Source organism: Schistocerca cancellata, chromosome 3, assembly GCF_023864275.1.
Source record: "Schistocerca cancellata isolate TAMUIC-IGC-003103 chromosome 3, iqSchCanc2.1, whole genome shotgun sequence".
Classification (NCBI taxonomy): domain Eukaryota; kingdom Metazoa; phylum Arthropoda; class Insecta; order Orthoptera; family Acrididae; genus Schistocerca; species Schistocerca cancellata.
This window is the reverse complement of record NC_064628.1, coordinates 513,815,997-513,843,632: the sequence shown is the minus strand read 5'-3', so window position 1 is coordinate 513,843,632 and position 27,636 is coordinate 513,815,997.

The following is a 27,636-nucleotide window of genomic DNA, read 5'->3' as shown; positions in this document are numbered from 1 at the left end:
GGGATCGGTTGATAGGACATGTTCTGAGTCATCAAGGGATCACCAATTTAGTATTGGAGGGCAGCGTGGAGGGTAAAAATCGTAAAGGGAGACCAAGAGGCAGTAGGTACTGGGAGATGAAGAAGCTAGCACACGATAGAGTAGCATGGAGAGCTGCATCAAACCAGTCTCCGGATTGAACAACAACATGATGTCTGAGCTTGTCCCACACATGTTCTATCGCGGACTGATCTGAGAATGTTGGTGGCCACGGAAATACCTCAACATCACACAGACTGTTCACAGCCACATGTGCCATGTGTGGATGGCCATTCTCCTGTTCAAAAATGGGATCATGTTACTGTCGGACGAAAGGAAACAGATGACGGCACAGAATATCCGTGACGTGCCGTTGTGCCGTCAGAGTTCCCTCAGTCACTACTAGCCGCGACCTGAAGTATACCCGATGGCTCCCTAAACTATGGCACGTAGAATAACACCGCCGTGCTCCTCCAAAAAATTGGGAGCATGGGACCTCTCCCAAGTTGGCCTCCTTACACAACGGCCTGGTACAGAACTGTGGATCGTCAATGAACACAATTCGTCACCGCTTATAACCAGTCCATTCTTCTCCGTCACGGCACCACTCCAAACGCAGCTGTTGGCAGTGTGGTGTTAACGAAAGACTATGAATGGGACGGTAATTACTTAGTCTGGCTGCTGCTAGCGCCCCGACCAATGGTACGGATTATCTTCCCCTGTCGTTGTGAGACGTGATCGACCGGAACCTTAACGACGACTATGCCTGACCTCATGTTCCTATGCAGTCAGATCGAGACACTGTCGCATCCGTAAGCCTCACAAATTTGGTAATTGCGCGATTCGACAAGATGGTCAGATGAAGACCCACAATGGGACCACTTTCAAGTTCTGTCAGATGCTGATCCCGCTGACTCACAAGTGCACGTCGCATATCCGTGTTCTTCACAGCCAGCCTCGGTGGCCGTGAGGTTCTAGGCACTTCAGTCCGGAACCGCGTGACTGCTACGGTCGCAGGTTCGAATCCTGCCTCGGGCATGGATGTGATGTCCTTAGGTTAGTTAGGTTTAAGTAGTTCTAAGTTCTAGGGGACTGATGACCTCAGATGTTCAGTCCCATAGTGCTCAGAGCTATTTGAACCTCTTTTTTTTTTTTTTTCACAGAAATGGTTCAAATGGCTCTGAGCACTATGGGACTTAACTTCGGAGGTGATCAGTCCCCTAGAAGTTAGAACTACTTAAACCTAACTAACCTAAGGGCATCACACACATCCATTCCCGAGGCACGATTCTAACCTGCGACCGTAGTGGTTGCGCGGTTCCAGACTGCAGCGCCTAGAAGCGCTCGGCCATCCCAGCCGGCCGTGTTCTTCACAGTGATCGCTCAACATCACATTTTGCCCATGAACCTTATGTACCCTAACAGGCCTGGTAACAACACTTATGCACTCTGATGGCCGTTCCACTAATCTGAGGAAACTGCAACTCTGATAATTTATATATCCGGCGATGATATGTATGTGTACTATGTTACTTTGACATCCAGCGATGTCTTATAGGCACTAAACTTTTTTGTCGGGCATTGTACTGTTACTAAAAACATAGACGTCTATGTCACGTTAAAAGTGTAACTAATGACAAAGTTATATTTGAGGGGAGAAGGAGAACAGAATAAACTGTGACCCCCTTCCTCCCCCCCCTTTTCCAACCCCATTTGAACCAAATGCTGGCAGGGTGGTTTCTGGCTTACGGTCAGGAACTCATTACATTCATAACGAATATATCCGATTAATACTAACACTGATAATTAATAAAGTACAATGAAACAAGTAAGCGAAATAAAGTAAATTGCGCAAGAGGCTAAGAGACGCTCTGCAGTACCAAAGTGAACATTTCAGACTTGGCCATTCCTACAAGAACGTGAAGCTGGTAGCCGCGAAGGCAGCTCCTCGACATTATCCTCTGGCTGAAGGGCTGCGGAGAGAAATCTGAATAATGGGGTGGCCCAGCCATGTTTTTACGCCCTCGCTGGCTTACACGGTCTGCATACATTATGAGAGAGTCAACAAAAGCCCCACCCAACTGCCTCAGAAATTCCTGATGTTAAAGTTAACGTGGGCAACACTTCTGACTCTGAAAATTTGTACAACCCGTTAAATTTGCGTTTCGGTGTAGTTTTGCTATTTTTTGTTTTTATCTAATTATTTGAACTGATTGTCTACGTATGCTTTAGGAGATGATTCTGATATGCACCGACGTGTCGATGCCAAAGACATAGCGAATACGTGGAGAGGCTGCGGCACAATATTTAGCGCTTTCTGAGGGACCAGGCCGTACTATTTTATGTGGTCGTTCTGCTGTTGTTGTGAAAGTGAGACACATCGTATGTGATTTTATAATGTACACAAGTGCTGAATTTGTTTTTGGAATCATGCCTGCTGTCTGCTCAGCGTATAAATGCACGCACATATTTGAACAGAAGACAAACGATTCGTGAGTGTTTTTAATATTACTTTCTGCAAAAGTAGAATTTTGTATGCACTGATGTACAGTGAGGTGACATAAGTGATGGAATACCTGCTAGTATCGTGTCGGACCTCCTTTTGCCCGGCGTAGTGCAGCAGCTCGACATGGCATGGACTTACCAAGTCGTTGGAAGTCCTCTGCAGAAACATTGAGCCAAGCTGCCTCTACAGCCGTCCATAATTGCAGAAGTGTTGCCGTTGCCGGATTTTGTTCACGAACTGACCTCTCTGTTACGTACCACGACAGGCAATATGGCAGGCCAGATTATTCGCTCGAATTCTCAAGAATGTTCTTCGAACCGATCGAGAACAATTGTGGCCCCGTGACAAAAATTCCATCGTTGTTTGGGAACATGGGAGTTCACGAATGGATCCAAACTGTCTGCAAGTAGCCGAACATAACCATTCCCAGTTAGTGATCGGTTCAGTTGGATCAGAGGAGTCCATTCCATGTAAACACAGCCCACACCATTATGGAGCCACTAAGAGCTTGTACAGAGCATTGTTTACAACTTGGAGCCATGGCTTCGTTGAGTCTGCGCCACACTCGAACCCTACCTTCAGCTGTTACCAACTGAAATCGGGACTCATCTGACCAGGCCACGGTTTTTCAGTCATCTAGGGTCCAACCGACCTGGTCATGAGCCTAACCGACCTGGTCATGAGCCTAGGAGAGGCGCTGTAGGCGATGTCGTGCCTAGCAAGGCACTCGCCTCGGTCGTCTGCTGCCATAGCCTTTTAACGCCACATTTCGCCCCACTGTCCTAACGGATAGGTTCGCCGTACATCTCAGATTGATATCTGCTGTTATTTCACGCGTTGTTGCCTGTCTGTTATCACTGTCAACTCTCCGCAAACGCCGCTGCTCTCGGTCGTTAAGTGAAGGATGTCGGCCACTGCGTTGTCCGTGGTAAGAGGTAATGCATGGAATTTTATACTGTCGGCACTCTCCTGACACTGTGGATCTAGGAATATTGAATCCCCGAACGATTGCCGAAATGGAATGTCCTAAGCGTCTAGCTTCAATGACAATACCGCATTTGAAATCTGTCAATTCCCGTCGTGCGGCCAAAATCATATCGGAACCATTTTCACGTGTGTACAACTGACAACTCCGCCAATGCACCACCCTTTTAAACCTTGCAAAAGCGACACTACAGCCATCTGTATATGTACATATCGCTATCCCATGACTTGTATGTTACAGCTTGTTTCATTCAAATTGCTATAAACCTTAAGGCTTACGATGTTCACAGAATTTTATGAGGATGGAGAGTCTTGATAAAGACTTGCAGTTTGTAAAATTTCCAAAATTCTATAAGCGTAAGTCATAATTTTTTGTAGCGACTGAAAACTTCGTTGCTAGATAGAAGGTAAGTTGCATGACGACATATTATTTTCATGGGTTCCTATTAAAATTTGAAATTAATTACGTTTTCACATTATAAAATATGGAGCGCGGACAGAAATACGTGGAATTTCCTGTGATGAGATAATTACCAGTCTTAAAAAAATCAAATTACTGTACGAAATTGAACCTTGGTATGTATTTGTACATGGGTAGTCATTTTGCAAAATTTCGAATTATAAAATGAGCAAATGATAACCTGAGAAAGGAGAAATACGGTTTAGGGGAGCATGTCAAGAGTATTAATTTCATCAACTAATTATCAGACATCAACTTCCGCGTTTTCGACTGCCTGGGTGGGTTGTGTAGAATTGTAACTGATCCGTGAGACGACTTTCTCTTATTTTACTCATGGATATGTCTTTAGTGCAGAAAAGGTTGTATTTAACAACACGACTGATCCTATACTGAATTTTTCTTACCTTTTCGTCCCGTTGTAAATGCCACACAACGTGTTTGGGGCTACAATATCTATATCTGTATGTTACAGTCACTGATGAAAGACGAGGCAGCCGGCCGCGGTGGTCTAGCGGTTCTAGGCGCTCAGTCCGGAACCGCGTGACTGCTACGGTCGCAGGTTCGAATCCTGTCTCGGGCATGGACGTGTGTGGTGTCCTTAGGTTAGTTAGGTTTAAGTAGTTCTAAGTTCTAGGGGACTGATGACCATAGATGTTAAGTCCCATAGTGCTCAGAGCCATTTTAACCATTTTTTGAAAGACGAGGCACACTAAGTTGTTCCTCTATTATGATCAGAGTATGATGAGAGTATATGATTATGTTTCAATGCATTTAAAAGCATATAAATGAAGGTGGCGCCGGCCGATGTGGTCGAGCGGTTGTAGGCGCTTCAGTCTGGAACCGCGCGACCGCTACGGCCGCAGGTTCGAATCCTGCCTCGGGCATGGATATGTGTGATGTCCTTAGGTTAGTTAGGTTTAAGTAGTTCTAAGTTCAAGGGGACTGATGGCCTCAGATGTTAAGTCTTCATAGTGTTCAGAGCCATCTGGATGTATGCAAATGTGCTGCTACTACGAAATGGAGAAAGTGACTATTGTCCAATAACTGGACTTTCATTGACGGGAAAACTTGGGATCGCAGGGGGCGTAGAGATTCACTTTTAAAACGGACTATTATGAACTGTATATGCAGACTGAAGCGACGAATGAAAATTTGTTCCTACGCCACCCTGACGCGGTGGCTTTTCACAAATGCACAGCCAAATTCCTATTCACGCCTCAGCCCTCTTGGTATACTCTCCAAGCTCGAACACCATACAGAGGCTCTTCAACTGTATTCGAATAGCAGCATCGAACGAAATGGGGGTCCTACCCGAACCGCAGGCATAGGTGCTTTAATTAAATGAAACTATTTGGTTCCAGAGACCTTTTCAAGTCTCAAACGTCTGCAATGTGTATATGCAGACTGAAGTGGCGAATGAAAATTTGAACCAAGGCTGGGATTCGAACCAGAGTCTACTGCTCACTAGGCAGATGCGGTAACCACTGTGCCAACCCGACCTGATGAATAGCAGCGGCATAAGCATCTAAGAGAATCAAATGCACTCCTCTATAGTTAACTAGACGAGCTTCAAAAACGAGTGGACAATCGGTGATTAATGAGTGACATTACATTACACTTTATACTGATCATATTCTACGGACGGCACAGAAAAGAGCTCCAGGATGCTGAAAAGAGACAAGGATATGCACGTTATTCAAGTGGATTACAAGATGATAGACCTACTTATGGGCACTTTAACATTACAATAGTAATTTGAGGTATTTTCGAAACAAAAATGATAGTTTTAAGAATCCCTCTGAAAAGTCATTAACTTCCTGTTAAACTCCACTGTTTATCTCTATGTTTATTTACAAAACATTTAATAGACTCTGGCAGGTCGTCGAATATACACAGAGTGGTTTGCTATATATCAATACATCGGTAAGTTTCCCAACCAAATATATCGACATTAATTTGTTTCTTTCCCTGATATATCGACATCAGAACGGCAATATCGAGAACAGATATCTTTATTTTATATTATATTTTTTTCCACAATTTTCGGTAAATATTTGAATCTGTTCTTTAAAAATTGTAGTACAACATAATTTTGCTTCACTGTGTGAAGGAGTCTTACTACTTTTTGAGCTTTCATCACAGCCAGTCTTTCTCTCTGACTGTGTGAAGCAGGTACAAGTGGTACAAAAGAAGAACTCTGATACCACTAGGCGCTGGCGGTGTGAATGGAATAACAAAATTTCTGATGTGAAGAAGCAGTAAACTAGTTGCGTTAAAATCTTATTTTCAACGCAACTAGTGTGCTTTTTCTTCACATCAACGTTCTTTAAAACCAGTTGTTGAAAATAATGATCCAAAATACCTATACTTATACCCCTAATACACTGTTTATGTACCTACACCTGTCTGGCTCATATGTATACAGGTCTTAAATTATTAATCTTGTTATAGACGTTGCCTTTGGCCACGGTATTATAATTATAGTTTCCACTACTTTATGTGTAATTTACTAATGATAAAAAAATAATAACGAATATATTAGGTGTTTCAAGACGATACGTGGGATTTCAGTACTATATATCCTACATGAAATGAAGATAGGAATTCAGAGCGATTTTAACTTATTTAGTGAAATTATTGGTTTCTTTTGACACGGTTGTAAGTTAGTAGTTTGTATGTTTGCTGGTAAGCGTCCCCCTGGCGCAACTAGTTCGCTAGCTCACTCGTTCATTACACGTCTGAGAGAATAGGCCGAAAATTTAGTTTTTCAACCGGACGAATCACCTTCGCATTAGAACCTGCGTGATGAGGGCATTTCTTGAGAATGAGCTGCCTCAACCATGGATGGCCCGTAAAGTGCGTACGGATATCGCAAGGCATCATTGGTCTCCAGAATCTCCCAGTCTGTGACTTATTTAGGTAGGGAGAGAGGGGGGCGGGGGGAGTGGTAGAGATTGTGAAAGACCTCTTTTAACAATTTTGGGCGAAATGCGATGACACATGCAGTAACTCCAAATTTGCTCGCAGAAGTATCGGACAACTGTGATTGTCACCTGTATGTTTGTCATACGCCCGTTGAACATTTGTGAAACGTAAATGAAAAATGATTCTAATGTAATTGTAGGACATCCCTCATGGGTGATTTCGCACCCTTGTAAAAACACCCTTTTAAAACATGATAGCCGGCCGGAGTGGCCGTGCGGTTCTGGGCGCTACAGTCTGGAACCGAGCGACCGCTACGGTCGCAGGTTCGAATCCTGCCTCGGGCATGGATGTGTGTGATGTCCTTAGGTTAGTTAGGTTTAATTAGCTCTAAGTTCTAGGCGACTAATGACCTCAGAAGTTGAGTCGCATAGTGCTCAGAGCCATTTGAACCATTTTTTAAAACATGATAGTTCGTTTGAAAAAAGAAGTTGCTAGTGCACTGCATAAGTAAAAATTCATCACAAATTTCTGTCTTCACACATGTAGAAGATGTGATCCTTTAAAATCGGATGCATTTTTAAACCCTCTGTATTTACTGTGAAACAGTCATTAAAATATGTTCTCTTTCATAATTTTTGCACGCTAGCACGATTTTGTAGAATTAACACTTGATAAATATACAGTAGTAGTTACGCTGATGCTCAGCTTCTCATGCGGACCTTAAGTTCTTGTTTCCGCTGGTCTCCTAAATCATTATTCACAAATACCTGGATTGTACCTTTCAAAAGAATACAGCAGATATCCTTCCCCACCCTTATCCTTGCCTGGACTTGTGCTCTATCCCTAATGACCTTCAAACAATCCTGTTGGCAGAACATCCGCAACTGAGTATTATAGCATAATACCGCTTCAACCGTAAATTTCTTTATTTTCACACGACCGGTTTTCGGACTGTTATAAGCCCATCCTTAGGTGTCATACTGGAAATGGAAAAAGACGGGAGATAATTTTCACAGGCCGCAACACACATAAAAACAAAAAACAAATTTTTCTAAACGTTTCAAAAACATTAAAAAAAACATTTCGAAACCGCCGGTCGGGCTAGGTGCTATGAAACCTATGTCAATTTTCACCTCTCTGGCCTAGTTTCGCTTGTCTTGCCTACTTTTTTATTTATTTATTTTGCTTTGTTTTTATTCTTATTCTTATTATTATTATTCGCGTAACAACTCATATATTAAATGAGATATGTTACTACGAAAAGAGACTCGAAATACCTTTTAGCGGTGCTGTGCTATGCCTTTCTTTGGATCACTAATTTTCAACAAAAGAAAATGTATTATGTTCCTATTGTTCTGTATCGGGCTTTCTATTAAAGCAGTTATAGTACGCAATGATTGTTCAGCATCATAATTTTGCAGTGGATTTTTGTTAATAGTAAAACAACAATAAGTACCACGGCTAACCCGAGAACATGAGACTATTATCGGAGAAAAATAATGTTTTTACTATAAGGTTGCCAGACCAGAACTACGCACAGCAAGATTTCTTTCATGTGATGAAAATAAATTATCTCTCTTCACTATTAGTGTTATATTATCAGCAGCCCGCGTCAGCCTGTAAAACACATCATAAAATCTGCAGCTCTGCTCTGCGACTTCGAAAGCTGAAAGAAATAATTTTTCACTTCACTATTACCTGACCGCTTCTTTGCGGTATGATAGGTTTCATGTACTGCAATTTAAATGAACCGCGGCAGCGGCTGGCTCGTTCGTAGCGCCGCTCTGCACCACGAATAATATTTAAACAACTGAAAATGTCTTAAAGGGATGGGATAAAATACCAGGCAAGCTTAACATGAATCATAATGCAAGGTTTCACTAAATAACTATATTCAAACATTTAAACAATTTGAGTAGTACACACCTTTTTAACAATCTTGCCTAATGGCGTCCCTCTTACAAACTTAACAAAAGAATGCTACGCTAGCATACAATATCACGTCACGGGCTATCCTTCTCACGTAACTCCAAGAAGAAGACAGAGAAATTAATGTTCGTTATGTATTATTTATACTAGTCACATAGTCTCATCTTTGTTTGATATTTATCGTCTGTGGCGGTTTCATTACTCGCCGACACAGATATTATCTAAAATAAATAATAAAAAAATACATAATTTTATACAATAACAAAATATGATACACAATGTTTTCTCTTTATCACATAATATGTCTTTTACTAAGAGACGTTACACAATGTAAGTGGCACCAGACAGTACTACGGACGATTGCCTGGGTAGGGAAAGATACAAATTATATCACGACACTTAACGCTGTGCTGTGGTTCCCGAGCGCCGCATGTACCAGGCGCAGTGTGCTGCTGTCTATGAGAGCAGAACAGGGAGTAGCGGATGCGAACGAGGAGGTAAATTGGTAAACCGGAGTGGCAAAACTGCTGCCATCTATTGACGGAGAGAAGAACACGGGGCCACTAGCACGGCCTTTCACAATTTGAATTTAGTGTTTTACATTTAAAATGAAGAAAAATTTATTTTCTGTTTTTTATGTGTTACGGCGTGTGAAAATTATCTCCCGTCTTTTTCCATTTCCAGTGCGACACCTGAGGACGGGCTTATAACAGTCCGCACCGGTCGTGTGAAAATAAAGTAATTTACAACTGAAGCGGTATTCTCAACCTCTGCCCTAATGACCTTGTCATAGCAGGACAATATACATACTGACACTCCTTCATATTGCCAAATATTGGTCCAGTAAAACGTTTTTGTAACCTGGAAGTTTTCTGTCTTTGGTTGTTCTTGCGTAACCACAAGCGCCGGAACGAAGATGAAGAACACAAGAGAAGAGAAGGCGGAAAAACGACATCGGCCAATGGTGCGCCGATTAGGACCGCACCACGACAGAAGCGGCTTCTACAAGAGGAGAATATAAGCGGCGCTCCTCCCAGGCTCGGCCGCTCAGTATCGGCTCAGTATCTGGACAGTATACGGACAGGCCTAGCAGAGAACACTACGATAGCAGTTATTAGTGATCCACAAACTGTGTCTCAAACTTGCATTAACTATATATATAGCAAAGGACTCGGATTTATGTTGCATGTCGCCCATCGCTTGCGACACCGTTGTTATTTCAAAGTATTGTCAATCTGCTTTACTGAAGTAAAACTACTGGTATTATTTGTTTCAATTGTTGTATAGCATTCCGAAAACGCAGCATGTCTTACACACTCTATATGAGACGAGTGGGCAAGACCTCACATTGGTGACTAGAAATATGCAGAATAAAAAAATAAACTCTGAGACAAAAACGAAAGAATGGAACGGAAATCGGTGGGAGTAATGTACATGTACAGAAAAATAAATGTTTACAATTTCATAATAATTTGATGATTTATTCAAGAGAAACAGCTTCACAAATTGAGTTAACGCACTGATCCAGCTGTGGCCCTCTTCCTGAGTGATATCGTGTCCAAATCTGTCCAATTGGCGTGTTCCATCGTCAAAATCCCGAGATGGTTGGAGGGCCCTGCCCATAATGTTCCAAACTTTCTCAACTGGGGAGAGACCCGGTGACCTCGATGAAAAAGGAAGGGCTTAGAAAGGGTGAAGACAGGCATTACCCTGCTGAAATGTAATCCCAGAATGGCTTGCCCTGAAGGGAAACAAAATAATAATAGTAGAATAATGTCGACGTACCGCTGTACTGTAAGAGTGCAGAGTCAAAGGATCGTCCTATTACATGACAGGCACCCCAGACCGTCACCCCTGGTTGTCGGGGCACAGTCGGGTTGATGTCCCAGTGCTGTCTGGAAGAAACCACATTTCTCTCTGAAGTATGTATCTCAGCTCAGAAAGAAATAGTTTGTTTGAGATCAGTGTGCCGACCACTTGTCCCTCCGTATCCGCATCCAGTGGCGCCTGTCGGCTGAGGATCACATAGCAATAGGTCGTTACAATTGGGCCTTCAAGGCCTGTTCACACGGAGTTTAGAGTTTTGTAGTAATACATAACAGTTTGCTGTAAATGTATAAAAATTTATGTTAATACAGACGAGTAGGAATGAATTCCATAATGTTCGAATACAGCGTTTGTAGTGTGCTGCTTGACATAGTCACTTTGATTAAATATCTGGGCGTAACGTTGCAAAGCGAGCTGAAATTGAACGAGCACGTCAGGACAGTAGTAGAGAAGAGGATTTTAGAAAAGTATAGCTGATTTATAAAGGATCCTGCGAACAGAACACTACTGCAATTCATTCTTGAGTGCTGTTCGAATGTTTGTGATCCCCATCAGATCGGATTAAAGAAAGACATCGAAGTAATTCAGTGGTGGGCTGCTAGATTTGTTACCAGTAGGTAACACATGAGTGTTATGGAGGTGCTTCGTGAGCTTAAACGGGAATCACTGAAGGGAAGATGGCGCTCTTTTCGTGAAACACTTGAGAAAATTTAGAAAGCTTGCATTTTACGCTGACTGTAGAACGATTCTACTGCCGCCAACGCACATGTTGGATAAGGACCACTAAAATAACAGACATAAGGGCTCGTACAGAGGCATGTAGATAGTCGTCTTTGCCCTTACTCTCCTTCCGAGCAGAACAGGAAAGGAAAAAACTAGTAGTGGTACAATGTACCCTAACATCATGGACCACACAGTGGCTTGCGGAGTAGATGAAATTGCAGGCGGGCTGCAGCAAAACCACTGACAAGATTGCTACTGGTATCTCGGGGTAGGCGTCATGCAGCGTGTGTAGAGAGTACATGTGACAATGCCCTACAAGTTTGATTCGATCTCAAGCGTTCGCAACTGAATTCTTATTAGCAAATGCCGCAGGCCATTCCTTTGATTATTACTTCCTGAAAGACGGAGATCGCAGATTAGCTGCAGCGAGCTCGTACTTTATCGTCTTGAAAAGCAAAAATATCATCGAGTTTTGACAGCTGGATCGAACGGTACATTGGAAGCTGTTGTCCCTATACAGCACGACATATCCGTTACACTCGACAGCGATGAGAGTCATCAGACAACTGTACATGAACCGTCCCGAAACATGACTGGGGCATATCGCTAGTGAACACATGGGACAGTATTGAAATGCTCATTAGTTCATGGGCTCCTCCGCGATGATCACCAGGCGTCAAACAAATCCTGCTACGGTGAGTCTTCATCTGTATCTACATGATTACTCTGCAATTCACAATTAAGTGCCTGGCGAAGAGTTCATTGGACCACCTTTACGCTGCTTCCCTACCGTTCCAGTCTCGAACGGCGTGCGGGAAAACGAACACTTACATAGATCAGCAACAGCAGAGGTCCTATAAAACTTCTTTCGGAATGCCAGGTAGCATCTAATGATCCAGGTTCGATTCCCAGAGCTCCGTTGCCGGTTTTCTTCACTCACCACTGTCCTTGGGCTTTGTACTGTTGTTCTTAACGGACATCTAGAGACAAAATCGATGGTATGGACGAATTTGTGTCCTTTCTGGGCCTACGCACCCCCTTACCGTTGCCTCCAAAATGTAGTTCACAACTCTGTTTCATTCTCCAAAGTATTTCTGCGAGCCGGAAGTTGTGGGTAGAGATGATGTGTACTCGACCGTGGCCGACCAGTCAGAGGAAGATCAGATTTTTTGTCTCATGATAGTGGCTGAGTGTCGAATTTCGTCACTATGAAGTACACCGATTTGTGTACCATTTCTCGTACTGACAACCCGCCTTACCGTTAAGGGGCAATGGACGTTCAGTTTAAGAACGAGACGACCCTTCGAGTCATGTTTGACGTGCTGAACTATGTACAGGGACCATATTGCCTCATTCACTATTGGAATCACGGCGTGCTTTGCTAAAATGCACAGAGAATGCACACTGTTTTTATACACGTGGTTCTACATACACTCCTGGAAATGGAAAAAAGAACACATTGACACCGGTGTGTCAGACCCACCATACTTGCTCCGGACACTGCGAGAGGGCTGTACAAGCAATGATCACACGCACGGCACAGCGGACACACCAGGTACCACGGTGTTGGCCGTCGAATGGCGCTAGCTGCGCAGCATTTGTGCACCGCCGCCGTCAGTGTCAGCCAGTTTGCCGTGGCATACGGAGCTCCATCGCAGTCTTTAACGCTGGTAGCATGCCGCGACAGCGTGGACGTGAACCGTATGTGCAGTTGACGGACTTTGAGCAAGGGCGTATAGTGGGCATGCGGGAGGCCGGGTGGACGTACCGCCGAATTGTTCAACACGTGGGGCGTGAGGTCTCCACAGTACATCGATGTTGTCGCCAGTGGTCGGCGGAAGGTGCACGTGCCCGTCGACCAGTGACCGGACCGCAGCGACGTACGGATGCACGCCAAGACCGTAGGATCCTACGCAGTGCCGTAGGGGACCGCACCGCCACTTCCCAGCAAATTAGGGACACTGTTTCTCCTGGGGTATCGGCGAGGACCATTCGCAACCGTCTCCATGAAGCTGGGCTACGGTCCCGCACACCGTTAGGCCGTCTTCCGCTCACGCCCCAACATCTTGCAGCCCGCCTCCAGTGGTGTCGCGACAGGCGTGAATGGAGGGACGAATGGAGACGTGTCGTCTTCAGCGATGAGAGTCGCTTCTGCCTTGGTGCCAATGATGGTCGTATGCGTGTTTGGCGCCGTGCAGGTGAGCGCCACAATCAGGACTGCATACGACCGAGGCACACAGGGCCAACACCCGGCATCATGGTGTGGGGAGCGATCTCCTACACTGGCCGTACACCACTGGTGATCGTCGAGGGGACACTGAATAGTGCACGGTACATCCAAACCGTCATCGAACCCATCGTTCTACCATTCCTAGACCGGCAAGGGAACTTGCTGTTCCAACAGGACAATGCACGTCCGCATGTATCCCGTGCCACCCAACGTGCTCTAGAAGGTGTAAGTCAACTACCCTGGCCAGCAAGATCTCCGGATCTGTCCCCCATTGAGCATGTTTGGGACTGGATGAAGCGTCGTCTCACGCGGTCTGCACGTCCAGCACGAACGCTGGTCCAACTGAGGCGCCAGGTGGAACTGGCATGGTAAGCCGTTCCACAGGACTACATCCAGCATCTCTACGATCGTCTCCATGGGAGAATAGCAGCCTGCATTGCTGCGAAAGGTGGATATACACTGTACTAGTGCCGACATTGTGCATGCTCTGTTGCCTGTGTCTATGTGCCTGTGGTTCTGTCAGTGTGATCATGTGATGTATCTGACCCCAGTAATGTGTCAATAAAGTTTCCCCTTCCTGGGACAATGAATTCACGGTGTTCCTATTTCAATTTCCAGAAGTGTAGAAATTACCTGTTGTCAAAAAGAGTTCTTCTGAAAGGGATTTTCGATTAATAAAAAAACACTCAAACTATGCAAGACATGAATGTGACATTAAACCTTTTTTGGGCATTTTAGTCGGCTCCTTAGGTATTTCGTTGTGTGAGTGTGTCTGTGTGTGGCACTATAGACAGTGTCGAATGTGTTTATTCATTCTTGAAAACTGCGTTGCAATATCTCAAAATACATTGGGCAGAAATAGAACAAGGGGCTCTTCACATTCATACGAAAGGTTTCCGTCGCATATGCAGACACAGTCTCCTGCAAATGTATGGGGCATCTTCGAGCTGTGGATATGGTATATAACAGCTAATGAAATGTTACAAAACAGCGAATTATAACCGCAGATTTAGTGTACTGACTTAGAAATAACAGCTAATGTCTCATTCACAGCGTTTTCCCTTTCATGGCAAAAAGCAACAAAATCAAGGACTGAAACACGGAGTACTTTCTTTCTGCCAACCAACTGCTTGTCATTTATGATACAATTATGATATAATTTCTGGAAGAAACCACATTTCTCTCTGAAGTATGTATCTCAGCTCAGAAAGAAATAGTTCGTTTGAGATTATGACTCGTTAAAAACCAAATAACCAAGACAGTCAGAGATCATCTACACCTACATCTACATGGATACTCGTTCATCTACATAGATCATCGTTCATTTCATCTCAAAGGATATGTTAAATTAAGTCCCACTGTGTCAAAATAATCAAAGAAGATTCTGGAAATCTTTCGGAAATGTGAGAAACACTTAAATCACAAATGTCAAAACTATCTATAGACGTGTTGGAAATGCTGTTATTAGTAATATATAGTTCGCTGACATCGCTTTATCTTGACGTATACGCTGCTGTCCTGTAGTATCTAACAATGCCAGTGATCATTCCTAAAGGTGAACGTTCCTTTCGCATATTAAATATAATATGAATTTAAGTTGTACGATGTGTGTCAGTAGCAGTTACCTGGACTAAAAATAAAAAACATGAAACTGGACGAATTTAAAATATTGATTACTCTAAAATAATAGAAGGACATAAATTTAAGTTAGTAAGCATACAAAGTTCCTTAATATACGGTAATATTAATAGCCATTCTTACTCATTTGAGTTCATATTTTAATGTCGATATTTATAGTTACATATATTTATCTTATCCTTTTGCTTTGTCACAGAAATTGTGCTAAATCCCATTTTCTGCGTTCATTCTGTATTGTAATTAATTTTTGACGCTGTAATTCTGAGCGGAAGGAGGCTGTCTGTATAGCTGAAACTAATTTTCGTAAAGCACTTTCCTTTTTTTCCATTCGTTTAGGCCGAATGTGATCTGCGTAATAATTTCAATTCCTTCGCTTTTCGTCTTCTTGTTTCATCCATTATTCTTAACTTTTGTTTTTCATTGCAAATCCATTCATGTATTTACAGTACGGTACTTGTTACTGTAATCATGTGTAGACGAGAAGCTATCTACCTCTTAGAGTAGCGTATAAATGAAAAGTTTTTAAAATTTATTTCAGGTTGCTAATATTAAGAATGTGAGAGACTGTTTCTTGAATAAGTCTTTTTTGTGTAAGTAGGCCTACTTTGTAAAAGAGGAAGGAAAGAGTGCCCAGGGGATGTGGTTAACTGACTATCAGGAACAAAGTGTGGGCGACATTATAGGCCGAACAATAAGAAAGCCACACTTCCGTTATTTGAATCAGGGCCACCTTCACCGTATTTACGCCCCCTAATAGCGGTTCGCAGATTTCAATTATATTCATCAGAAAGCCCTGAAAGGATGAAAAGAGATGGCGTATGCATTATGTTTTTGTGCTGCACATTTTCCACAAATTTCCAGATTGAACCCGTTCGTAGTGATGCACAGTTATTCAATACGTCATTGGTAGAAAGACTTGAACGTGTATTTTAACGCGCCATTCGTCATTAGGGCAGATTTCACTTTTCCAATGCACGAAGACGGACCGCGTTAGACCAGTAGCGCAGCACGCGCCATCTCTTAGCGGCGGGCGGAAGTAACGCATGTGCTGCCATCTGCTAGTGGCGCTGCGCCTTACTTTCTGTAATGCGGTGGTGCTGCCAGCGGAATTACTTCGCATAAGCTCTCTCGTATTCCGCGGTCTCGTCGAATTTGCTGTCAGTTTTTCTCTACCCATTCTTGATGCAACAGGCATATCATATCTATTTTCAAACAATCATTAGCACTTCACCGCATCTAACTTATTATTATCCCTCTTCCCCCGCGCAAAGTGGCGTAGATTACGGATCACAGTTGGAAGTCATGTTTCGAAAATTCAGAGGTGGTTCGTTTTTTCTACAGCTATTTTTAAAGAAACTGTACATCTTCCGAGCCTAAATTACAACTTAAAACACTCTAATAGCCACATATGAAAGAAAATGACAATGAAGAAAATATTTAATAGAATTAAAAATGTTTCAGAAAACCAGATGGGAATTTTGACAGATGAAAGCATCTACAATTAGCTTATAATTTACTTATTACATCATCCAAACACTATTTCTTCATTGTCTATTGTCGATCATAATTCATTTGTACATCACAGTTGATTATTAAATTTGTACATGTTCATTTAGTTGACATTTATTGAATATGATTTTTAATGACTGAGATCCGTCTTTACAAAACACAGTTGTTTGTTGTAGTTCCACAGCAGCTGTAAATATATTACAGTAGTTCACAAGATAAATGCGTTTTGCATGCTGCGCATAAGTATACTGCACCTTAGCATACTGAAATAAAATAAAAACTTATATGCAACATGCAAAAGGCGTTTTTCTTGTAAATTACTACAATTATATGAGTTTTTTTATTACACCCTTGACATTTATATGTAGTTATATCCTGTGTCTTTCCAAAATTATTTGTTTATTAAAAGATAGACATATTAAATCTTCATGGTGCACACTGTACCATAAAAAACGATCTCGTCTTTCATTAGGACAGACAGTCTTTCCTTCATACTTTGTTGTGTTTGTCTTCGGTCATTTTGGTGTTACAGGATGTCATTTGAAACTACAGGGTTTTATTCAGACTCTTCTAGCAAGGACTTTGGACAGTACTCATTCCATACCTCTATGTTCCAAACTCACAGACTTACATTATCCTGGCAAAGCTGCAACTTTTAGTGAAGTCTGACGTTTGGTGAAGTAAGACAACTGTGACACCAAGTTTCTGTATATTTTCTGAAATCAAATAACGTTGTAACCTTAACGAGATATACTAATCAAGTTCTGCAGTTGAGCAAATATTCGCGTACTAGTTGTGATTAGCCCATACATTGTAGAATTGTGTTAGGAGAAGAACATTAAGTTACATATACACACGTTTAAAGCAGAACGTAGTTTTCGTAAGAATGCTTGTTACTAACGACAAATAGCACGTTCTACTTATAGGAGCACTTAACGAGCATACTATTCGTAGAAAGACCAAAGTTGATCCAAACTGGTTAAAACACATCATTAAGTTATGTCTGTTAATATTAAATTAATGAAACCCCCTAAAATGTACAAAAACTATTTAATCACTGCCGGTATTTCATACGAGACAAACTGCAATGTAAGTATTTAGCATTACATACAGCACAAAAGCAAAAATTAGTAATATGTTTCTAGTTATTCTTCTATTGTGACATGTTCCTTTCCTTGTACTTCCCGTCTGCTGCAGGAGAAATTATAGCCTAACACAAAGCATGTATTAACCATTTTGTCAAAACTCTAAAGGTAACGCAGTTACCTCAGTTTATCACCATTTCTTATGACTGCTATATCAGTAAACAAACAGCTGTTTATACGTCCTTTGCACTCGCCGTCTTATGGCTAATTGCTGTTCTAATGTGCTGGCACCAGTGACACGGCATTGCCAGAGTAGTAATGTATGTCTCTGTCCATACTGTTGTCGTGGTCTTCAGTCCAGAGACTGGTTTGATGCAGTTCCCGATGCTACTCTATCCCGTGCAAGCTTCTTCATCTCCCAGTACCTAGTGCAACCTACATCCTTCTGAATCTGCTTAGTGTTTTCATCTCTTGCTCTGCCTCTCCGATTTGTACCCTCCACGTTGCCCTCCAATACTAAATTGGTCCATACTATTGTGCAAGAATATCTACGGAGATAGCATTCAGTTGCGCAGAACAAAATTTGCGGCGTAAGTTTTCCGTAAGAGCCCTGCAAATTTTGAATGTCTTACATCTCTAGTACAAACAGATACCACTTAAAATTATCGTGGACTTTGTACTCGCGATTCATACACATCTTAACAATTTTCATTCGATATCAAATGAACTTGGTTTAAAAAAGGGGAGAGACAGACGCAAGGGAATTTTGCTCGTTTCCGACAAAGATGGTAACGATATTTTAGTTTTTGTATTTTAATATATTGCCGAGCCTCTACTTTAAGAAATTATGTTGTGGTAGCAGCTTGAAATAACTTGCTAGTACGCCAAAGGGAAAGTGGCCCGAATAAATTCGAATTTTAGACTTCGACATGCAGAAAATTAGCAATTTATCATGCTTTGTAATATTTGTCACACACCAAATTATTCCGTATTTCCTTTCTGGTAAAATATTTTTAATTGTAATTCATCCTTAGAGAAACAATAACATTAATCGCACATAAATGTTCTTCAAATCATAGTACAATATCCCAAAGTAACTACGTTCATGTCATATCTGTGTAATGATTCAGACAGTCGTATACATCTCATGTGCAGGGGAAAATTGCTCAAAAAGTTTATACATTCAACAGATTAACTGGTAGCATATTCTCACACTACCGAACTGTCTCGTAAATACATGGTCATGCAGTCACAGAAATTATCTCGGCGACATGAGCTCTTTACTACACATTGTCTCTATGATTTTCAATACATAAACCGTCTCATACTGTTTGGTAATCATAATTAGATATTTATGTCACTTACCTACGAAAAATAACTTTTCCCCCTTTGACTACTTTCGAATTGTAACCACAGCAGTAACCGTTTACCATTGCTGTTACTAACAAACAACGGCGCAGGTATAAATAATATTCAAGTTTTGACACTGGCACTTGTCCGCCCGCGTTAGCTGAGTGGTCAGCGCGGCGGAATGCTACGCCAAGGAGCCCAGATTCGATTCTCGGCTGGGGCAGGAGATTTTCTCCGCTCAGGGACTGGATGTTGTCCTCATCTCCGACGCGCAAGTCGCCCAATGTGGCGTCGAATTACTACTTTCCCTCGGCTGCCGACACCCCCCCCCCCCTTCCGCCGAATGGGGGACTCCCAGCCCACAATGCCGTACCTTCATTTCCATTTGACACTAGCACCAAGTATAAACAAACTTCGTTATACGAAGGTCACGTAACAATGCAAATTTCAAGTTGGTGACACACTCCACAGATATAGCAACTCTGTTGTCCTGACATGTTCTTAAGTGACTGAATAAATGGTCAACATAGGGCAGGGAACGACATGCGGATTTTAGTGAGTGCATTATTGCTACAATCCATCCAAACAATTATGTCTATTTTAATAGTGGGGCTAGTCTTTAATCAATCATCATTGGCAATTTTTCTAAACGCTGTGGATCTTTTTGAGTATCAAAGGAAACAAAACCGTGATAAATCAGGAAGTTGTTACAGTTAGCAGTATGAAACTGTCTCATTGTTTTGACATAATGATTTAATTATCTTCTATTATGAATTATTCTAGTTTACGGCACAAACAGTGTACATTTAAGTCATGCTAAAAACTTTGCAGTCTTCTTAATTTCTACAGACAGATAATATTACTCAGTTGAAAATTAGCAATTCCAGGTAAGTTTTAAGAGTCACAACTCAAGGCAAGTTTCGATTCAAATGACGCCAATGTATCGTTTTCATTCCAAACATACTTTTTTAACCACATTTTTGTCTTATGCTCTTCATAACAACTGCATAATAACTGACTGAATTCGTATTTCCTTTACCTGCTTTTTACTTTCTCTCCATTCTTGTACATATGAATGATTAATATGTATTTCTTTCTTTTTGAGACCTTTCTTACGTAATTTCACATTAGCATTTAGAATTCGAAGGGCTCTTTCCTAGTATAGTCACAATTTCAAAAGAGTATCCAGAGCAACTGTAACCCTATTTCTACATCTACATCTACATCCATACTCCGCAAGCCACATGACGGTGGGTGGCGGAGGGCACCTTGAGTACCTCTATCGGTTCTCCCTTCTATTCCAGTCTCGTATTGTTCGTGGAAAGAAGGATTGTCGGTATGCCTCTGTGTGGGCTCTAATCTCTCTGATTTTATCCTCATGGTCTCTTCGCGAGATATACGTAGGAGGGAGCAATATACTGCTTGACTCTTCGGTGAAGCTATGTTCTCGAAACTTTGACAAAAGCCCGTACCGAGCTACTGAGCGTCTCTCCTGCAGAGTCTTCCACTGGAGTTTATCTATCATCTCCGTAACGCTTTCGCGTTTACTAAATGATCCTGTAACGAAGCGCGCTGCTCTCCGTTGGATCTTCTCTATATCTTCTATCAACCCTATCTGGTACGGATCCCACACTGCTGAGCAGTATTCAAGCAGTGGGCGAACAAGCGTACTGTAACCTACTTCCTTTGTTTTCGGATTGCATTTCCTTAGGATTCTTCCAATGAATCTCAGTCTGGCATCTGCTTTACCGACGATCAACATTATATGATCATTCCATTTTAAATCACTCCTATATCAGTACATATATTTCCTGTATATAAAATCTCGAAACTGTGTCCCTTTACATTCTTCTTAAGTTAATAAAGTTTATTACTACGAACATTCATCTATAATTTTTTTACTACAATAGCATTATAATGATGGCTAGTTCCATTTTGATCAATTTCAGGGAACGATTTATGAATCGTCCTGGTGAAGTAACTTTCCTCTATTTGGCCTGGCGTGGTATTTCAAAGCCATGAAAAACCACGACTGAAAATGACACGCTTTTTATTTAAACCCTCCTTTCTCTCATTTGGAAATGAGAGTTTCGATTTATTCATCGTCCTAGTGAAGTAACTTTCCTCTGTTTGGCCTGGCGTGGTACATCAAAGCCATGAAAAACCACGACTGAAAATGACACGCTTGTTATTTAAACCCTCCTTTCTCTCATTTGGAATTGGAGAGTTTCACGTCTCTGACAACTCTTTAATTTTGAGGTAGCAGTAGGCAACAATGAATTGTCTGGCGTCCTGATAAAATTAGTTTCGAATAATTCATGTCAATGTTGCAAGGGCACCACGATAAAGGTAAATGCTCGCATAAAATAAAGAAAGCAGAAACTCAAAATAATACACAACGTATTCATCTTATTGCCTGATATGGTGAAGAGAACAATTTTGAAATACTTGAGAACACAAGTATTGCAGAATGCAGCTCTAGGAGCGAATAATTAAAATATGCCCTCATACCTTATGACAGTCTGGTGTACTTACGTACACTACTGGCCACTAAAATTGCTACACCAAGAAGAAATGAAGATGATAAACGGGTATTCATAGGACAAATATATTGTACTAGAACTGACATGTGATTACATTTTCACGCAATTTGGGTGCATAGATCCTGAGAAATCAGTAATCAGAACAACCAACTCCGGCCGTAATAACGGCCTTGATACACCTGGGCATTGAGTCAAACAAAGCTTGGATGGCGTGTACAGGTAAAGCTGCCCAAGAAGCTTCAACACGATACCACACTTCATCAAGAGTAGTAACTGGCGTATTATGAGGACCCAGTTGCTCGGCCACCATTGACCAGACGTTTTCAATTGGTGAGAGATCTGGAGAATGCCGATGGCTAAATTGAGTACACACTCAAAGGCCAAATAAAATAAATTAAAAAAAAAGATCTGGAGAATGTGCTGGCCAGGACAGCAGTCCAACATTTTCTGTATCCAGAAAGGCCCGTACAGGACCTGCAACATGCGGTCGTGCATTATCCTGCTGAAATGTAGGGTTTCGCAGGGATCGAATGAAGGGTAGAGCCACGGGTCGTAACACATCTGAAATGTAACGTCCACTGTTCAAAGTTCCGTCAATGCGAACAAGAGGTGACCGAGGCGTGTAACCAATGGCACCCCATACCATCACGCCGGGTGATACGCCAGTATGGCGATGACGAAAACACGCTTCCAATGTGCGTTCACTGCTATGTCGCCAAACACGGATGCGACCATCATGATGCTCTAAACAGAAGCTGGATTCATCCGAAAAAATGACGTTTTGCCATTCGGGCGCCCAGGTTCGTCGTTGAGTACACCATCGCAGGCGCTCCTGTCTGTGATGCAGCATCTAGGGTAACCGCAGGCATGGTCTCCGAGCTGATAGTCCATGCTGCTGCAAACGTCGTCGAACTGTTCGTGCAGATGGTTGTTGTCTTGCAAACTTCCCCATCTGTTGACTCAGGGATCGAGACATGGCTGCACTATCCGTTACAGCCATGCGGATATGACGCCTGTCATTTCGACTGCTAGTGATACGCGGCCGTTGGGATCCAGCACGACGTTCCGTATTACTCTCCTGAACCCACAGTCATTGGATCTCGACCAACGCGAGCAGCAATGTCGCGATACGATAAACGGCAATCGAGATAGGCTACAATTAACCGTTATCAAAGTCGGAAACGTGATGGTACGCATCGCCCCAAAATCTCGTAGGTAATTTCGCGTCAAATAACATACATCTTGCCTTCTCCAGGATCGTTCTGTTGTATCTTTCTGCTACACAATTTTATTCTGGAGTGCGGTGAACTGTAGTTTGATGTCTAATCCCTTAAGAATTTCATCAATCTCTCGTTTTCATACTCCTTTCCATTATCAGTTCCTAATATATAATGTCTTTCATCTGTCTGATTCTCTGCAAATTTCTTAAAATTGCGGATAATATCAGGTACTTGGAATTTATTACTGACAGCGTCCAAAAAAATCTCCTCTCGAAAAATCATCTATCAGAGTTAGAAAGTATTTAGCTCTCGAACATGATGTGGTGTTTATTGGACCACACAAATCTGAATGTACGAACTCCAGAAATCTTTTGGCTCTAGAAGTTGAATGTGGGAAGAAAAATCTAGTTTGCTTACTTGCGAGGCACGTAGTGCACGGAGTGTCGACAGCTCCTTTGTATGTGATGCCATTAGCCAAACCTTTCGGTAATTCTTCCATCTCATCTGAGTGTATATGTCCTAATCTTCTGTATCACACATTTGCATCATTAGACACAGACACACACTTTGATTCCAACATTGTGATTACTTGGTTGATTTAGTTTATACATTCCGTTGATTAACTATGCTGTGCTATCAATTTCTTCTCTGCATCACGAATTCGGCAGCCTCTATGACCCTGACGGAAAGTAAATTTGTCCTCAACTGAGGGACATAGAGAACATCTGTCACCTTAATGTTTGTCGTTTCTCTGTCTGCTTTTGCTTCAATATGCGTACACCCTGTGCCTTTAACGGGTAAATTTTCGTCGTTAGCCATGACCACTTGTGAATTGGCCATTACGCTGTGGAATTCAAATCACATGGGTACTTTGACATATGTCCTGATGCACTAGAATCCAGGAACCAGCCTTTGCGTATAGCTTTAGCTGATATGATGTCGTTAAAAACGTCGTGTAACTAGTTTCTTTTACGACAGATTCTATTACTATGTAGCGGTAAATGTCTGAAAAGTATACCAAGGTACAACACTCTAACCTAATAATAAAAACTCTTTAAAAAATTCTTCGAAACTTCATGAATCTTGAGCTGTTAGCTATCTAAGATTGTCGGGTCTGCGAGTGGAATAATTCAGATCGAGAATGAACCATCCGGGCATAGCCACAGTCAGGGTATTTTCATTCACCAATCCGACTTCAAGAATTTAAATTTCATTTCCAAATGTTTCCTTTACCACAAAATGAGATCAGCTGTAGTAACTAGATACCATAGTACAAAACTATTAAAATATACTTTGCAATAACAAGGCGTATTGTAATTCAGTTAGATTATTTTGCTGCGTTACCAAAAACAGGGATCAAAATTGAACAGTAAAGGTGAAATTAGTATTTTTTTTTTTTTACTTTTTCGGTTTTAGACCTGTGGATATGTAACACCAAGGGCCGGCCGAAGTGGCCGTGTGGTTAAAGGCGCTGCAGTCTGGAGCCGCAAGACCGCTTCGGTCGCAGGTTCGAATCCTGCCTCGGGCATGGATGTTTGTGATGTCCTTAGGTTAGTTAGGTTTAACTAGTTCTAAGTTCTAGGGGACTAATGACCTCAGCAGTTGAGTCCCATAGTGCTCAGGGCCATTTGAACCATTTTTTGTAACACCAAGAGACGTATGTATAAAGTCTGTAATGGTATTCATACTATCATTTTAAAACCTGTTTGATTGGTGGACTAGTAATCACTAAAACTCGTGATGATGATGATGATGATGATGTTTGGTTTGTGGGGCGCTCAACTGCGTGGTTATCAGCGCCCGTACAATTATCCAATCTTTGCTCAGTCCAATTTCGCCACTTTCCTGGATGATGATGAAATGATGAGGACAACACAAACACTCAGTCATCACGAGGCAGGTGAAAATCCCTGATCCCGCCGGGAATCGAACCCGGGACCCCGTGCTCGGGAAGCGAGAACGCTACCGCGAGACCACGAGCGGCGGGCGCGCTGAAACTCCAAGGGAGCAATAACCCAAATCAGCAAACACATAAAATTAATATAGATATACCTGTGACTAGCAGAGATCATAACCAACGGACCATCGTACAACAACATGGTAGGTCATCTATGTAAATATCCTACCTTAGAGAATCGAAACATATGCAAAAATAATTCATGCATACAAATGAAAAATTAAGGATAGCAAGATAGCCCCACGTTGCTCACAACTCTTGAAACTACAAAAATATAACCTTACAGGTGCAGATGTTGCTTGTCCAGTGTAATACCTGTATAAGGCTCGGCTAAATGTTCTCTCCGTCATCACAGCAGCCCAACTAACAGCAGAAACAGTACCTATTTTTACGGTGTAAATTAAGAAAACCTAAATTCAACACGAACGCTCCGGTGATTTTCGCCTTCTTGAGTAAATGCTCCTGTACAAGGGAGCAGTGTAAAAGTGGAATCGTCGATTCTGTCAAATCGATTTCGTTGATACAATGTCCTCTACGTTTTAAGAGCAGTAAGTGCTTCTGTGATAGTAATTTTCTTATTAAACGAATAAAACTTCTTAATCTCCTGCTGCTTACCTTTTACCCTGAACACTATACTGTCATGAACCTGGGTATAGTAGCCTTACACATACCAAAAAATTTGTATCACCGATGTACGAAATAAGGGCACTTCGACATTTTGCCCCATTTAAAGTCTGTAAGGAACATGGAGGTGTAATAAGGAGAGTTGTGATGACGTCACAAACTTGTAGCTGACGTCCTTCATGCTAATTGCCCCAAGCATTGGCTTCTACTGGAAGTACTTTGATCAAGAATGCCAGATTGCTTCATTTATAGGTATACTAATCACTCTGATTATAGTCTAAAGCAATCACATTTCATTCTCAAGTGGACTCGTTTAAGCCATGTTTTCTTTTATGTACATGAATTTTAGTTGGGTGACTATTTTTGCTGTATTGGTTTTATTTCTGTAATTTCACTTTAAATTTCGTATCAGTCCAACCCGAAAATCTCTCTTGGTGCACTCCGTGAGAAGGACAGATTGGAAACTGAGAGCAAAAATGTTTCAGCATTTTCAGGAAGAGAACATAGACGGAACAACAGTTTCGTCGGTGCCTATTAATGAAAATTGCTGTATTACAGAAGCAGCCTTTTCACATTACACACCTCTCTTCTCGATTATTCTAAACGTGTAACAAAAGCGGAGTTACGTAAGTGAGGAGAAACCCATCGTACCACTGGATTAAATATGCATTGGAAGCCAGAGAAAAATTTGAAAAATGCCTTCCAGATTATGTGTTATTCACGAAAGCACTGTAACATCTTGTATTTGAAACAACTGTTGAGTGCACACGACAGAGATTAGGAACAAGAATCAATCGTGAAAAGTAGTTTGTTAATGTTTTGGGGAATATAACATGGCGGCGCCGGCTTCAAAGCAAGCCTGTAGAGCCATCTCCTCTCATGTCTCCATGCGGCGGTAGGTAAGTTCAGCGGAGACATTCTAGTGGCATGGAACATTTCAAAGAACGTTATATTAGAAAGAGGGAAAAAAATAAACGCAATACGATACAGAGAAGTCAGAAAATTAGCCCCTAGATGAGGAATTTACACAAGGGAGTCTATATCAAATTTTTTATGCATTTTAGCCTCCAGACAAAATTCCGCTGAGCAGCAGCCAGTTGCAGTAGTGCTGGTCGCTAACGAACTCGCAAGGCCGGCGTTGCTCCGTTGTAAATACTCCGCTAAAATCACGTGACACACAGCTACTTCTTAACCTCCACTGAGCATCCCGAGTGTTGAGCTGCAGCACTGCAACTGTTTACATCTCACTGTACAATAAGGATTAAAATTACCTTCCGTTTATGCACCTCGACCCCGTCTCCTCTATTACACTGCCGGCCATTAAAATTGCTACACCAAGAAGAAATGCAGATGATAAACGGGTATTCAATGGACAAATATATTATAGTAGAACTTACATGTGATTACATTTTCACGCAGTTTGGGTGCATAGATCCTGAGAAATCAGTACCCAGAACAACCACCTCTGGCCATAACAACGGCCTTGATACGCCTGGGCATTGAGTCAAACAGAGCTTGGATAACGTGTACAGGTACAGCTACCCATCCAGTTTCAACACGATACCACAGTTCATCAATAGTAGTGACTGGCTTATTGTGACGAGCCAGTTGCTCGGCCACCATTGGTCAGACTTTTTCAATTGGTGAGAGATCTGGAGAATGTGCTGGCCAGGACAGCAGTCGAACATTTTCTGTATCCAGAAAGGCCCGTACAGGACCTGCAACATGCGGTCGTGCGTTATCCTGCTGAAATGTAGGGTTTCACAGGGATCGAATGAAGGGTAGAGCCACGGGTCGTAACACATCTGAAATGTAACGCCCATTGTTCAAAGTGCCGTCAATGTGAACAAGAGGTGACCGAGACGTGTAACCAATGACACCCCGTACCATCTCGCCGGGTGATACGCCAGTATGGCGATGACGAATACACGCTTCCAATGTACGTTCACTGCTATGTCGCCAAACACAGATGCGACTATCATGATACTGTAAACAGAACCTGGATTCATCCGAAAAAATGACGATTTGCCATTCGTGCACCCAGGTTCGTCGTTGAGTACACCATAGCAGGCGCTCCTGTCTGTGATGCAGCGTCAAGGGTAACCGCA